Source organism: Budorcas taxicolor, chromosome 9 (assembly GCF_023091745.1).
Source record: "Budorcas taxicolor isolate Tak-1 chromosome 9, Takin1.1, whole genome shotgun sequence".
In the NCBI taxonomy this organism is placed as follows: domain Eukaryota; kingdom Metazoa; phylum Chordata; class Mammalia; order Artiodactyla; family Bovidae; genus Budorcas; species Budorcas taxicolor.
The window spans coordinates 38,282,056-38,298,997 of NC_068918.1; positions in this window are offsets into that span (position 1 = coordinate 38,282,056).

The window sequence follows — 16,942 nt, forward strand, 5'->3', positions numbered from 1 at the left end:
CGCTTCAGTCGTGTCTGACTCTGTCCGACCCCATAGACGGCAGCCCACCAGGCTTCCCCGTCCCTGGGATTCTCCAGGCAAGAACACTGGAGTGGGTTGCCATTTCCTTCTCCAATGCATGAAAGTGAAAAGTGAAAGTGAAGTCGCTCAGCTATGTCCGACTCTTAGCGACCCCATGGACTGCAGCCTACCAGGCTCCTCTGTCCATGGGATTTTCTAGGCAAGTGTACTGGAGTGGGATGCCATTGCCTTAGCTAGAATTTGTAGCTCTGCTTGAATGTGGAGGTTATATTCAGTGTGTAGATCTGATCTAGAGATAGGAAAGAGTGATCCCATGATTTTTTTAGATCAATATAAAGGCAGTATGAATTGATTTAAATTATAAGTTACTCAAAAGTGAGAACTATTTCCCTCAAAGTACACAATTATAAGGATACTCAAAGAGATTACTTAGAAAAAATATTATAAATATACTAGCATATCTCATTTAACATTGTCTTGTCTTTATATATATATAAAGAATATTGTGGACTTCCTGGTGGTTCAGTGGTTAGGATCTTGTGTTTCCACTGCAGGGGGAGGGGGATTGATACATTTCTGGTCGGGGAAGTTTCACATGTACCACAGTCACCCCCTACGCCCAGAACAAACATATTGTGACTTTAATTGCATTTTGATAATTTTTCAAATTATTTATAAGTTAATTTTATTTTAAGTGAAAAACATGGCCAATAAAATTTAATTATGCATGAAATGAATATACTTTTATAAATATAAGTAATTAGTGTGGGGCTCAAAAGATAAAGCAATTAAAAAGTGTAAGAACACCTCATTGGTGACTGCATAAATGACTAGTGGGAATGTTAATAGTCCCTTTGCCTCAGTAGGGATTTTTAGTACCACTTAATTTTCATGAGAGATTATACTGTGTATTATAATTAATATATTCATATTTAAATAAGTGAGCATTTATGTTGACGTTTAAATTCCCTTCAAGTCTTATGAGTCAATATATAGCTTTCTGAACTAAAAGAGGTGTTATATATGTTTACTAATCTAGATTTAACAAAAGGGAAACAGAAAGTAAAAATGTATGTAATGAATAATTTTTATTAATATTTGACTTTAGTTACCAAAGATGTTTTAGACTTAACCCACTCTGTAAGGTATGCAGTTTTATTTTTGCTTAAATAAATATCTCTATTTAACAGGTATATAATTCTCACTGGACTCAACTAAATGAGAAACAGTTTTTACAAAATGTTTAATTCTTATTTGCTTTTTAAAATAGTTTCCTTCCACTGTAACACTTTCCTGTAACATTTTATTATTTAAATTATTTATCAGATATTTTGCATTTCCACTTCATAATACTGGCTAGAGTACATTCACACCTCAACATTTCACCCCCTGTATTTGGTATCATCCTTATTCAACCTGTTGGTTGTTTCTGTGTTTCTCCTGCTTACTTGCTCACCATCTGGTGTTTTCCCTTCTCACTCCCTACTTCTCATTCTGACACTCTGCCCTTTGTGTAGATGACATCTACCCAATTTTTATCTGCATTTCCTCCAGTTATACTCTGTTCTGTGTTCCACATCTCTGTTCTATCGCTTTTGTTTCTTGAGCCATAACCAAATTATACCAATACATTCTCAAATCCATGAATCTTCCCACATTCACAGGGTGATGATGGTTTTGGGAGTGTCATAAGGAAGAAACTTTTCTGATACTTAATTTAAATAAACATGAGTAAATTTAAATAGCTTGTTGAAAAATAAGTTTATTTTCAATTTCAATAATCACTTTAAAAGTTTAAATTAAAAGACTATTAAAGAATTTCAAAAGATATAACTAAGGCTTTATTTAGTTCATAACACAGATATCACAGTATATATCACAAGTGCTTTAATCACTTCCTCTGAGTACTAAACATTACACACTTTGGTAATATTACCATTTTTTTTCCTTATTTATTGTGTGAAAACAGGCTCATTAAAGCTCTACTTTTACATAATTACAGTGCTGGTTTATATATTAGAGTTATCAATCAAGGCCATCCTACCTTCAAATTATCCCTATTTTTGTCCTTAAATATGTTAGTAATTCTACCACTAAATTTTTGTGAATAACATCATATAATGTTTCCAATATTGTTAGCCTGTGTCTTAGGATTTCATGTTATTCCATGTTATGAACAGGTGTTTTAGGAACTTGTTTTAGAATTTAAAGAAACTTAAGATATGTTCTTACCTTACCATTCTTGAAAGATAATTATAAATGTTAAAAATATTTATAAGGTAATTTTTAATTGAATTATATTTGAGTTACAATATTATATTAGTTTAAGGTGTATAGCATAGTGATTTGATATTGTTTATAGATTATACTCTACTTAAAGTTATTAAAGATAGTAGCTATAGTTCCTCTGTTGTATAGTATATCCTTGTAACTTATTTATTATTATTTTGTACCTAGTACTTTGTACCTCTTAATCCCCTTCACATATCTGCTCCTACATCAACCCCTGGTTTCCTCTTAAAACAAATGTTTCTTCACTGATGACTACTGTGAAAGAATTTCCAAGACAAGTGGGAGAGAATGGGAAACAAGGCTGAATCCAGTAGATACCCTGAGGATAGAAAGCAAAGCTTGGGTTCTGAGTAAACAAGGTGACAACATTGGTGCTGAATTATGTAAAGTCCTAAAAGATGATGCTGTTAAAGTGCTACATTCAATATGCCAGCAAATTTGGATAACTCAGCAGTGGCCACTGGACTGGAAAAGGTCAGTTTCCATTCCAATCCCAAATAAAGGCAATGCAAAGAGTGTTCAAACTATTGTACAGCTGCAATCATTTCACATACTAGAAAGGCTATGCTCAAAATGCTTCAAGCTAGACTTCAGCAGCATGTGACCTGTGAACTTCCAGATGTACACGATGGGTTTCAAAGAGGCAGAGGAACCAGAAATCAAATTGCCAATATTCCTGGGATCATGGAGAAAGCAAAGGGATTCCAGAAAAACATCTACTTTTGCCTCATTGACTATGCTGAAACATTTGACTATGTAGATCACAACAAACTGTGAAAAATTCTTAGAGGTAAGAGTATCAGACCAACTTACCTGTCTCCTGAGAAACCTCTATGTGGGCCAAGAAGCAAAAGTTAGAACCAGACATGGAAAAACTAAATAGTTCAAAATTGGGAAAGGAGTACAACAAGGTTGCATACTGTCACCCAGCTTTGTTAAATTATATGCAGAGTACATCATGGAAAATACCAGTCTGGATGAATCACAAGCTGGAATCAATTGCCAGGAGAAATATCGACAACCTCAGACGTGAAGATGGTAGAAAATAAAGAGGAACTAAAGGGAATCTTTATGACGTTGAAAGAAGACAGTGAAAAAGTCGGCCTAAAACTCAACATTCAAAACACTAATATCATCACATCCGGTTCCATCACTTCATGGCAAATAGAAGGGGAAAAAGTGGAAACTGACAGATTTTATTTTTGTGTGCTCCAAAATCATTGTGGATGGTGACTGTAACCATGAAATTAAAGATGCTTGCATCTTGGGGGAAAAGCTACGATAAACCCAGACAGCATATTAAAAAGCAGAGACATCATTTTGCCAATAAAGGTCCATATAGTCAAAATTATGGTTTTTTCAGTAGCCATCTATGGTTGTGAGAGTTGTTCCATAAAGAAGGCTGAGTGCTAAAGAATTGATGCTTTCTAATTGTGGCAATGGAGGAGAGACTCTTAAGAATCTCTTCAAATACAAGCAGATCAAGCCAGTCCATCCTAAAGGAAATCAACCCTGAATATTCATTGGAAGGACCATTTCTGAAGCTGAAGCTCCAAATCTTTGGCAGCCTGATGCAAAAGAGCTGACTCACTGGAAAAGACCCTGATGCTGGGAAAGATAAAGAGAGAAAGCAGCAGAGGATGGTTAGATAGCATCACAGACTCAATGGATGTGAATTTGAGCGAACCCCGGGAGACAGTGGAGGACGGAGGAGCCTAGTGTGCTGCAGTCCCTGGGATTTCAGAGTCGGACATGACGTAGCGAATGAACAACAACAAAACACGGTACTTAGAGTTTACAGGGGAGAACACCATAAAGGAGAAAGCAGAACAGCAAGAGAACTCTGGAGGCCTGCAGAGGGTTCCCTTACGTATTGAGTTTAATGCTGATCAGAAAATATAGGTGAAGAAGGTAGTGAGGAGCATGTCTGCAGTCACTGAAAGGATTAGAAGTAGCACTACCTGGTGATCACACAGGGCCAGAAATTTCATTTATAAAAAAATAAATGCAGAAGAGTGTAAGATAGGTTTTTTAACATTAATAAGTATCAATTTGAAGCATAAAACAATAATAGCATGTCATAAATGGCAGAAAAGAAATTTTAATACAATATTGTACATAACAGGAGCAAGAATTATTTTAAAAAAACTATGTTTAAATCAAGTGTTGAAGGTTCTTTTATAGAACTCTTGTTTCTGTTTTATTTCAAATATCTGGATTTTTATCAAGGTGACTTTAGTCTATATTACTCCTATAGGAAGATACTTTTTTGGTAGGATGAGAAAAGAGCGATTGTACAGTGATCTGCTCTCCTTTTCCAATGTTCAACATCATATCTGCATCTTTCGTGGGATAGGAAAATACCTACACTGGAAAGCATCATGAGATCTCACCATAAGACCTTTTGCTGATAAGTCTCAGTTCAGTTCAGTTCAGTCACTCAGTCATGTCCGACTCTTTGTGACCCCATGAACTGCAGCACGCTAGGCCTCCCTGTCCATCACCAGCTCCCAGAGTTCACTCAAACTCACGTCCATTGAGTCAGCGATGCCATCCAGCCATCTCATCCTGTCGTCCCCTTTTCCTCCTGCCCCCAATCCCTCCCAGCATCAGAGATAAGAAAGCCCTCCTCAGCAATCAATGCAAAGAAATAGCGGAAAAGAGCAGAATGGGAAAGACTGATAAGTCTAGAACGGTAATAAAGAAAACTAAAAAAAAATTTTATATCAAGGGAAAGATACACAGGGCATGTATACAGAGAGCAGTGAACTATTATAGGTGTAAATTATGAATTGTTTGAATTGTTTAAAATATTCGTATGCATTCATGTAATGAAAAGTTAATACTATAAAAATGTCAATTTCCTTCCTATTATGATAGACTAAATGCTATCATAATAAAAAGGACAGTATGTTTTTAGTGGAAATAAGAAAGCTGACTTTGAAATATATATGGAAATTCAATTGTCAAGACTAGCTAATAATTTGAAAAAGAGTTGCAAGTACAGAAATGTAAGATAGCAAAACTTAATATAAAATACAAGTATTAAGGACTATATAGCAATAGAAATACTTAACACAGACAAATTTTCTTTTTTACCTGAGGCTTCTTACTTAAATTATACTTTCAATACACACTCCATAGACATATGAAGGAGTGTGCATTGAAAGTGTAATTTAAGTTAGAAGCCTCAGTTATTTAGAAAATTTGTCTGTGTTAAGTATTCCTATTGCTTTATAAGGCTTGATACATGAGGTGTTACAGCCCTAACTTCCTAAAGGTCTTTTGTATTTGAAACTATCCTGTGATTTTTTTTCTAGGTGTTAATAATCAGTTTTACCTAGAGCACAGGACTTCTGTAAATGATGCAGTTTTGCTGCATGTGCTCAACAAAACAGTTTTTTGAAAACAGATAAACCAAAAATGGCCATTTAAAGAATAATATTTTATATCTTTCCTCATATTTAAATACAATGGCAAAATGTTGGCTCCACTTCATCCAAGTACTGATATTTTAAAAAGCTGAATAATTACTGTGCCTGATTTGATGAACTCTACTTCCACTTTTCTAGTATATTAAGAGATAGTATTGTTCACTTAAAGCTTATTAAACTATGGCTCATGTTATTTCTTCCTCTCTGGAATGTCAGCCCACATACATTATTCACATGAAGCAGAGTGAACTTTAAATAGGGAGATTATACTGGAGGGAAATAAGAAAGCCATCATTCTCAATTTTACCCCATACTGTTATTAAAGGTTACACAGGCAGTGATCCTTCTTTTTCCCACTTTTTAATGCTCTATTTCTTTTCTTTTTACTGACTATCTTATTCCTTTTCATCTCTCATAACATCCACATAATTCTGATTGTTTTCCTTACTGACTGAAAAAACTGCTTGAGTTATTGTAAATGATATACTGTCTTCATGTTGTGAGCTAGACATTTAAATTACTTCAGATGAATAAGACATTGCATGCTATTTTACTTTCTTCTATTCTTTGTCTAGAATACTATAGGGGTGAACTAAAGTCATTAAGTGTAAAAATATTTGCTTGAAGCATTTGAACACCAAGTTTCAGGCTATTGTAAATTAAATTATTAAACAATGACAATTATAAAAAAAATGCAGACACACCTTTTACTAAGAGTAAAGTATACAATTTTACACACAGATTTTCCTGACAATCATATGCATATTTATCAGCAAAATGTTTCCAAAACAGCACTTCCATATTAGATGACTGATATATGCTTTAACACCACAGGGAATACATAAAAATGTTGCTTATTATTTAAATTTAAGTTTATAATTTTTGAGGAAATATTTAAACCTGATCTTCCCTGGTTATTCAGCTGATAACGAATCCCCCTGCAATGTAAGAGATCTTGGTTCAATTCCTGGGTCCAGAAGATCCCCTGGAGAAGGGAACAGCTACCCACTCCAGCATTCTTGCCTAGAGAATTCCATGGACAGAGGAGCCTGGCAGGCTACAGCCAGTTCATGAGATCACAAAGAGTTGGACACTACTGAGCAATTTTCACTTTCTCTTTAAACTGAAATTTACAAAACAACATATTCAATTTAATGCTAGCTTACATTTTAATAAATAAAAATAAAAAATGACATAAAAAGTGGCAGTGTCATCTATAATTCTTATAAATTATTAGGTATATGAATTGCTGTTACTAATAATCACTCTATCTATTTGCTCTTGGTTGTCTTTAATATATTTCATAGCTAAGAATATTAGGAAAACTAGAAGAAAAAAACAAGTTTCAAAAATCAACCATTGATATATCCATCTTGAAACTCTTTATATATATAACATAACAGTAGTGAGTCTTCATGGAAAAAACAAGTTTTTGGACATGATACATCTATTTATTCTATTAATTTGTTGTATGAATAGAGGTAAGTTACTTAATAATTTTAAAATTATTTCATTATGCCTTATAGAGGAAACAGAAGTCAACATGACCTGTAGATAATTTTTACTAAGAGAATGAAAAAATAGACTGAATACAAATTCATTCACAATTACTCCTATCTTCCTCCTTATTCCATCACCATTTATTCAGTTTTCCATTTTGAATTTATTAAAGATAACTACTAACTTTGTGATTTGTTAGGTCTTTCACATCAAGATTTTCAACTATTGACTCCGAAAAAACATATTTTAAGATCTGATTCAACTGATGAAATCTTGAAGCAAATATCTGGTTATGGAGTTGCATCTTTCCTTGAATATCTCATTATTAACTCAATTTTCTAAATATTTACTGAATTAACTTGAAAATGTGTGTCCATGAAAAAAACTGTATATATATGTTTATAGCAAGCAAACTTCTCCTTAATCAACCAAAGATGGAAGCAACACCCTGATGAATAAATAAATAAAGGATAAACAAATAAAGGTGGAAGCAACACTAGTATAAACAAATGAATAATTGAATATGTGGGCTGCCGAATACAGGGTCACACAGAGTTGGACATGACTGAAGCGACTTAGCAGTAGCAGCAGCAGCATACATATATGGGCTTCCCTCGTGTCTCAGTGGTAAATAATCTGCCTGCCAATGTCGGAGGTGCAGGTGATATGGGTTTGATCCCTTGGTTGGGAAGATCCTCTGTAGGAGGAAATGGCAACCCACTCCAGTATTCTTGCCTGGGAAACCCCATGGACAGAGGAGCCTGGTGGGCTACAGTCAATGGAGTCATAGAGTTTGGACAGGACTGGAGCAACTGAGCATGTGTGAATGCATGTGTGTGTGTGTGTGTGTGTGTGTGTGTGTGTGTGTGTGTGCGCATATATCTAAATATATACCTACTAAATTATTTGGAAATCTCCTGAGTGGGAGAGAGAGAGACAAAAGTTCCATGTGGGAGAATTCCAAATAATTTAGTAGATGCTATATCTTGAGGAAGATGTAGAAGGAAGACCCTCACCCCTTAAGAACGGGCCACACAAAGGGTCTTCTTTCTAAAGAGAACTTCCAAATAATATGGTATGGAAGTGTTGATAACAAAGGAGTTTAACAGTGGAGAAACCTCACAAACACTGATTCCATTGATCAAGGTTAGTATAAATAATGATGTCATGTTCATAGTTTGTACTCTTTATATATGATGAAGGGCAATTTACCTCAGTGGTAAAGATATAATTAAAGTCTGATCATGAGAACAAATCTTAGATAAATCTCAATAGAGGGACATTCTGCACAATACCTGACCAGTATTCCACAAAGTTACCAAGGTCATCAAAACAAGGAAAGTCTGAGAAACTGTCACAGCCAAGAAGACACTAAAGAGATATAATGACGAAAAATAATGTGGTATATTTGATGGGACACTGTAACAGAACTGTGGCATTAGGAAAAAGCAAAAAAATAATTTTTAAAAAAGGAAATTTGAAAAAATATGGAAGTTACCTTAACACTATGAAAAAGTTCAGTTCCTGAAATAGGTATGATCAAAAGAAAACATTGATAAGACTTTCCTGTTAGGGCAAATACCACTCAATTTAAAATATGAAAAGATAATATTCAAAGATAATACATTCTGGAAATTATATCATATAACTAATAATGATTTTAGGAAACAAAAAGCAAGGTGGAAATTGAAAAATACATCAATAAGGAAATGACAGATTAGAATAACATCAGAAAATCCCAAGTCTTCATATATAATAGTGTCTGCAAGTGTCCATAAATAAGAGTAAAAAAAAGACTTAAAAATAGACACAATTTAATGAAATTTAACAAAACCAATGGATAAAACCAACAACAAAAAAGAACATAATTTTGATAAGGAAAAAGTAGATGATTTACCTTAAAGGTAGCAGTCATATTGGCATCAGACTTTGCATCCCCAACATTAAAAGCTAGAGACAATGCAGTAATGCCTTCAAAATGCTGATGAAAAATAAAAACAAAAAAATGCATAATCAAATGGACTTTAGAATAACTAATATAATATGAAAGTGGTTCAGTCGTGGCTGACTCTTTGCAAACCCATTCACTATCATCTGCCAACTCCTCTGTCCATAGAATTCTCTAGGCAAGAATACTGGAGTTGGTAGCTGATTCTTTCTCCAGGTGATAGTCCAAACCCAGGGATCAAACCCAGGTCTCCATGTTGCATGTCAATTCTTTACAAGCTGAACTACCAAGGAAGCCCAACTAATATAATATGTAATATTAATAATATTACTTATACATATTAATATTAATATTAATATAATAGTATTCACATAAGCAATAAAATGTAGCTCTGAGAAAAAAGTTAACTATATAAATCACTAAATTTATAGTTTAAAGTTTTTGATTTATCACAAGTAGTTCAGTTCAGTTCAATTCAGTCATTCAGTCATGTCTGACTCTTTGCAACCCCATGGACTGCAGCATGTCAGGCTTCCCTGTCCTTCATCAACTCCCAGAGCTTTTTCAAACTCATGTCCATTGAGTCGGTAATACCATCTAACCATCTCATCCTCTGCCGTCCGCTTCTCCTCTTGCCTTCAAACTTTCCCAGCATCAGGGGCTTTTCTAATAAGTCAGTTCTTTGCATCAGGTGGCCAAAGTATTGGAATTTCAACTTCAGCATCAGTCTATTCAGGACAGAATATTCAGGACTGATTTCCTTTAGGATGGACTGGTTTGATCTTCTTGCAGTCCAAGGATCTCTCAAATATCTTCTCCACACCACAGTTCAAAAGCATCAGCTCATCAGCACTCAACTTTCTTTATAGTCAGCTCTCACATCCATACATGAATACTGGAAAAACCATAGCTTTGACTAGACAGACCTTTGTTGGCAAAGTAATGTCTCTGCTTTTCAATATGCTGTCTCGGTTGGTCATAGCTTTTCTTCTAGGGAGCAAGCGTCTTTTAATTTCATGGCTGCGATCACCATCTGCAATGATTTTGGAGAACTCAAAATAAGGTATCTCACTGTTTCTATTGTTTCCTCATCTATTTGCCATGAAGTGGTGGGACCAGATGCCACGATCTTCGTTTTCTGAAAGTTGAGGTTTAAGCCAACTTTTTCACTCTCCTCTTTTACTTTTTTCAAGAGGCTCTTTAGCTCTTTGCTTTCTGCCATAAGGGTGTTGTCATCTTCATATCTGAGGTTATTGATATTTCTTCCAGCAATCTTGATTCCAGCTTGTGCTTCATCCAGCCGGGCATTTCACATGATGTACTTTGCCGGAAGAAATATCAATATTTCTGTGGTGTTGGAGAAGACCCTTGGACTGCAAGGAGATCCAACCAGTCCATCCTAAAGGAGATCAGCCCTGGGTGTTCATTGGAAGGAATGATGCTAAAGCTGAAACTCCAGTACTTTGGCCACCTCATGCCAAGAGTTGACTCATTGGAAAAGACTCTGATGCTGGGAGGGATTGGAAACAGGAGGAAAAGGGGATGACAGAGGATGAGATGGCTGGATAGCATCACTGACTCGATGGACGTGAATCTGAGTGAACTCCAGGAGTTGGTGATGGACAGGGAGGCCTGGCGTGCTGCAATTCATGGGGTCACAAAGAGTTGGACACGACTGAGTGACTGAACTGAACTCTGCATATAAGTTAAAAAAGGTGACAATACATAGCCTTGACATACTCCTTTCCTGATTTGGAACCAGTCTGTTGTTTCATGTCTGATTGTAACTGTTGCTTCTTGACCTGCATATGGATTTCTCCAGAGGCAGGCAAGGTGATCTGGTGTTCCATCTCTCTAAGTATTTTCCACAGTTTTTTGTAATCCACACAGTCAAAAGCTTTCGTATAGTCAATAAAGCAGAAATAGATGTTTTCCTCTAACTTTCTTGCTTTCTTGATGATCCAATTGATGCTGACAATTTGATGTCTTGTTCCTTTGCCTTTTCTAAATCCAGCTTGAACATCTGGAATTTCACAGTTCATGTACTGTTGAACCCTGTCTTGGAGAATGTTGAGCATCACTTTGCTAACGTGTGAGACGAGAGCAATTGTGTGGTACTTTGAACATTCTTTGGCATTGCCTTTCTTTGGGATTGGAATGAAAACTGACCCTTTCCATTCCTGTGGCCAGGAGCTATGAGGCTGAGTTTTCCAATTTTGTTGGCATATTGAGTGCTGCACTTTAACAGCATCGTCTTTTAGGATTTACAGACTGGTAAATGAGCTGATCCATGTTTACAACTTCTCAGGAAGATTTTGTTCTCTTTTTAGGCTCAAGGTTGAAGTATATCTATTGTATTTGTCTGGAGGTGCAGAGGGATGTTCTTGGAATGAGGATAGTGCAATTCCTGTTTACCTTTATCTTGAGGATATTGCTTTTTGTTTGTTCCATTTACTAGGGAGGCTGCTACTTTACTCTGCACTGTGGATGCTGGACCCATTTACTTTTCTCCAAGTAGTCCTCAACTGCTGCTGCTGCTAAGTCACTTTAGTCGTGTCTGACTCTGTGTGACCCCAGAGATGGCAGCCCACCAGGCTCCCCCGTCCCTGGGATTCTCCAGGCAAGAACACTGAAGTGGGTTGCCATTTCCTTCTCCAATGTAGTCCTCAACAGTCAAGCTTAAATTCATTTGTATTAACAAAGGCCTTTGGGATAAAAGTGGCCTCAGTAATTATTAGTCTTGTTACTGTGGGCTCCTATTTTTGTTAATTTGATATGGTAGGATTTCTTATTTTTCCAGTTATTTGATACATTTGAAGATTTTTTTGAAAAAAATATTTCACTCAGCATTTTTACTTCCTTTTTTGTGGATAGATCAGTTCAAATAACCTAGTTTCCAAAAACTACCTACAAATATGAAACTGTTCTACAGTTATTAAAATTGAAAAATTACTTAGAGAATTAGAGATGAATGTGTCTTGCAAATTGACACCTAGGCTGCTTCACTTCTCTCCACCCCATTTTCATTTTCATATTTATATCATCTGTTCTTATAGGAACCAAACAGCCAACTAAAATTATATCCAAGTGGTTCCAATAGTGTTTTTAGAAGTGTACTTTCTCTGTGGAATGCTTAAAGAAGCTCAATGGTTCTCAGTTTGCTGACATTTGAATTTCATATTTGAATACTTCTGTATATCAAGATGTTCCCTGAGTTAATTTCAAAATAAAGCTCCAAAAGTCTACCCTCCCCCTGCTGAAAACAAACAGATAAACAAGAAAAAACACCAAGACTAGCTATCAAGTGTTATCCTGATTTTTAAAAGATACCCCCAAAGGGGCATTTATAATTATAAAATGTAAAAGTAGTGATATAAATAAATCTAAAAGTAGTACAGAAGGAAGTTGAGAGAGTTTTTATCAAGTGGATAAGATTTATGTCAATGATTTACAATGTAAATTTCTCTTCTTGGATTGAAGAGGATAGAGGCAGTTCAAAGAGAGTGATGAACTTAGAGTACAAATTAAGGAAAAGAGAGCTGGCAAGGAAGTATAAAAAAATTACAGGCCACTTTTAAGGCTAAGCTAGGAGGTAGAGAAGGGATTTGAATTGTAGTGAACCCAGTACATAGATTTCTGTGTTTTATTTGTGTTCCTGTGGCTTGAGAAAAGTGCTGAAAATCTATACAGGTTAGATTATTTGTAATGATGGTGATTTTGCAGAGCATATGTAACAAAAGGGCTTCCCAGATAGTGCTGGTGGTAAAGAACCAGCCTGCCAATGCAGGAGACATGATTGTACCCCTGGGTGAAGATTTCCTGGAGGAGGGCACAGGCAATCCACTCCAGTATTCTTGCCTGGAGAATTCCATGGACAGAAGAGCCTAGTAGACTACAATCCAAAGGGTTTCAAAGAATCTGACATGACTGAAGTGACTTAGCACCCATGCACTCAAGCATGTAGCAATTAAAAAAAAATAGAAAGTCATTTTATGTAAAGAGAGAGTAAGTAATGTGATAGCTCTTGTACTTATGGATCAGTAGTGAAGAAAATTAGGCCAGAATAGATATTAAAAATATGAACACACTGCTGTGATTTGAGGACTGGAGATTTGATATGTTTTTATATTATACTGTGCTTATTGATTAAGAAAATGAAAGACCACATAATGTACACTTATTAAATATCTGTTGATTGCCATGATACAAAAATGCATATCATTAAACTGAATTAGTGATTTTTGATTATCAAAGTTTTAACTAACTTTTATTTTCTGCTTCCCTAAATTTAGATTGCAAACAGTTCAAGATCACTATTAAGTTTAAAGCAAAGTATTTTCACATTTTACTTCATTTAATTATTAGCATTTTGGAATTGGTTAAAAATGAAGACAAATAATCTCTCTGATCATATGACTAATTATTTTTAATGTTGTAAAACATACAGTTGACCTGAATTTGTAATCAATTATTGAGAGCATGAATTTGCTCTGTGATTTTGCTAGCATTTACTTGAGTAGATAAGAGGGAGGAATTAGTGTTTTTAAGTGTGAAACTCCTAGCATGATTTATTTCTCAAATTTTGAACATCCTTCAGACTAATTTTGTCACTATATCACATTAGCACTAATTGAAGAGACTCAGATTTAAAGTCTTGTTCTAGATGAAACATAATTTGAATTTCAAGAAATTCAAAATGTCAGCGCTTCTTAAGTGAAATTAAATTGCTAGAAAATCATGCTGATATGTCTTAAAGAAACTGGAATTTTACCACCAAAATCTTTTTCTGAAACTTTTAAGGAGTAATCACGATCATAAAGCAGTTATAAAGAGCTTGGTTGCATTAGATATTCTGCACCAGAACACATAGAGAAATAATAGTATAATTTTGGTTTATGTTCTCTCAGAGCCTTCATGGTTAAGTGCTAAATTAAACCTGTGTACTGAACATATAGAAAAGAAAAAAAAAAAACATTATTTAAGCAAAATATAATCACAGCAAGCTATTTAAAAACACATATATATGTATACAATTCATATAGCTTCCCTCTACTATAGCACTTCTTTCTTTCCTTTCCTAATTCTCATGCTTCCATGAACTCTGAAATATCCTTCTCAAAAACATTTATCCTCCTGCAGGAACTATTAGTGAGCTGAATCAATGCTCTATTTACAAATTAGATTGCCTTAGGGAGTTATCAAGGGATTTGGCTATTTTTATATTTCACTTACCACCTTATAGCAGTTCCCTTCAGAAGTAATTAGACAGGGTCACAAGCCAGGAATTACAACAGACATCATGGACAAGGAGACAGTAGAATATTCAAAGATACCTGTGAAGTCAATTCAATATAAACATGACAAGATAATACATCTTGTAAAAGCAAAGAAATTAAAGTGAAAGTCTCTAGTCATGTCTGACTCTTTGTGGCCCTGTGGGCCCACCAGCTCCTCTGTCTAGGGAATTCTCCAGGCAAGAATACTGGAGTGGGTTGCCGTTCTCTTCTCCCAGGGATCTTCCAAGCCAAGGATTGAACCCAGGTCTCCTGCATTGTAGGTGGATTCTTCACCATCTCCACCAGGAAAACTGAAAAATAAGGACAATGGCTTTCTAAATTTTTCTCTTGTTATTTCAGCTTGAATTATTATTAGAAGGTTAATTTTCTGCTGTTTTAAGGCTTTTAACTAATACTGAATATTATATATATCTATAGCTCTACATAGATATCTATAGCTTATAGAGCTAATAATCATTGATGAGATTATTTTGATATCAGTTATTATATCAAGTGGGTAAGATTTATGTCAATGATTTATATCAACTATATAAAATATATAATGTAATATAGATCTATATATCACTTTTCCAGAAATATTATCTAGAGCAGCTGCTGTGCACTTTTATGATAAATTTGAACATTATCTCCAAAAGTTAGTAAGGTATGTTTATTTACTTTATATGATAGGGAAGTCTAAAAATAACATTTTATTTAAATTCAGTGGACATATAATTACTTTCCAAATCACACATGAATGACCCTATTAATCTAAATTAAAAGACATTTACATAATACAGTTCCTTCTCAGAATATAAAACAGCATAAAAACACTGCATATAAACTTTACAAATACTAATATAAAAGTTAATCTGAACAAATCATAATTCAGTCACTAAAAGACCACTGTTAAAAACAAACATAATATCAGCATAATTTGATTAAAGTGTATTTTAAATTTGTATTCCATAGGAGCTCTGTAAACCCATGATATTTTAGGCTGTTGTTCAGTCACTCAGTTGTGTCCAAGTCTTTGTGACCCCCACGGACTACAGCTCGCCAGGTTTTCCTGTCCTTCACCATCTCCTGGAGCTTGCTCAAACTCATGTCCATTGAAACAATGATTCCATCCAATCATCTCATCCTCTGTTGTCTCCTTGTCCTCCTGCCTTCAATCTTTCCCAGATCAGGGTCTTTTCTAGCGAGTCAGCTCTTTGCATCAGTTGGCCAAAATATTGGAGTTTCAACTTAAACATTAGTCCTTCCAATGAACATTCAGGACTAATCTCTTTGTTGGCAAAGTAACCTAAAATTTTAGGTTAGCATTAATAATTTTCTTTGAGAAAGAAGTCTACAAAGGCCTTTAATATTTTTTGAGAGTTGAAAAGTTTTGTTATAAATTATCAAATGTTTTAGGATTTGAATTACAAAAGTTAATGTTTCTATTATTCTATTAATTGACAGAAATAAAATTCCTGAGAAATCTTTTAGCTAGACCTGCAAAAAAACCAATATTTAAAGATGAATCTAATCTTATTGTTGGTATATACATTTAACTGTTCTGGGTGAATCCATATTTTAAATACTCTGAGATATTTGCCCATGTTGACAGTGCTTTATTTTATTTTATTTATTTATTTTACTTTACAATACTGTATTAGTTTTGCCATACATTGACATGAATCTGCCACAGGTGTACATGAGTTCCCAACCCTGAACCCCCCTCCTACCACCCTCCCCATATCATCTCTCTAGGTCATACCAGTGCACCAGCCCCAAGCATCCTGTATCCTGCATCGAACCTAGACTGGCGATTTGTTTCTTACATGATAGTATACATGTTTCAATGTCATTCTCCCTAATTATCCCACCCTCTCCCTCTCTCACAGAGTCCAAAAGTCTGTTTTATACATCTGTATCTCTTTTGCTGTCTCACATACAGGGTTATCATTACCATATCATCTTTCTAAGTTCCATATATATGTGTTAGTATGCTGTATTGGTGTTTTTCTTTCTGACTTACTTCACTCTGTATAATTGGCTCCAGTTTCATCTACCTCATTAGAACTGATTCAAATGTATTCTTTTTAATGGCTGAGTAATACTCCATCGTGTATATGTACCACAGCTTTTTTATCCATTCTTCTGCTGATGGACATCTAGGTTGCTTCCATGTCCTGGCTATTATAAACAGGGCTGCGATGAACATTGGGGTATATGTGTCTCTTTTAATTCTGGTTTCCTCGGTGTGTATGCCCAGCAGTGGGATTGCTGGGTCATAAGGCAGTTATATTTCCAGTTTTTTAAGGAATCTCCACACTGTTCTCCATAGTGGCTGTACTAGTTTGCATTCCCACCAACAGTGTTAAGAGGGTTCCCTTTTCTCCACACCCTCTCCAGCATTTATTGCTTGTGGACTTTTGGATCACAGCCATTCTGACTGGTGTGAAATGGTACTTTATTGTGGTCTT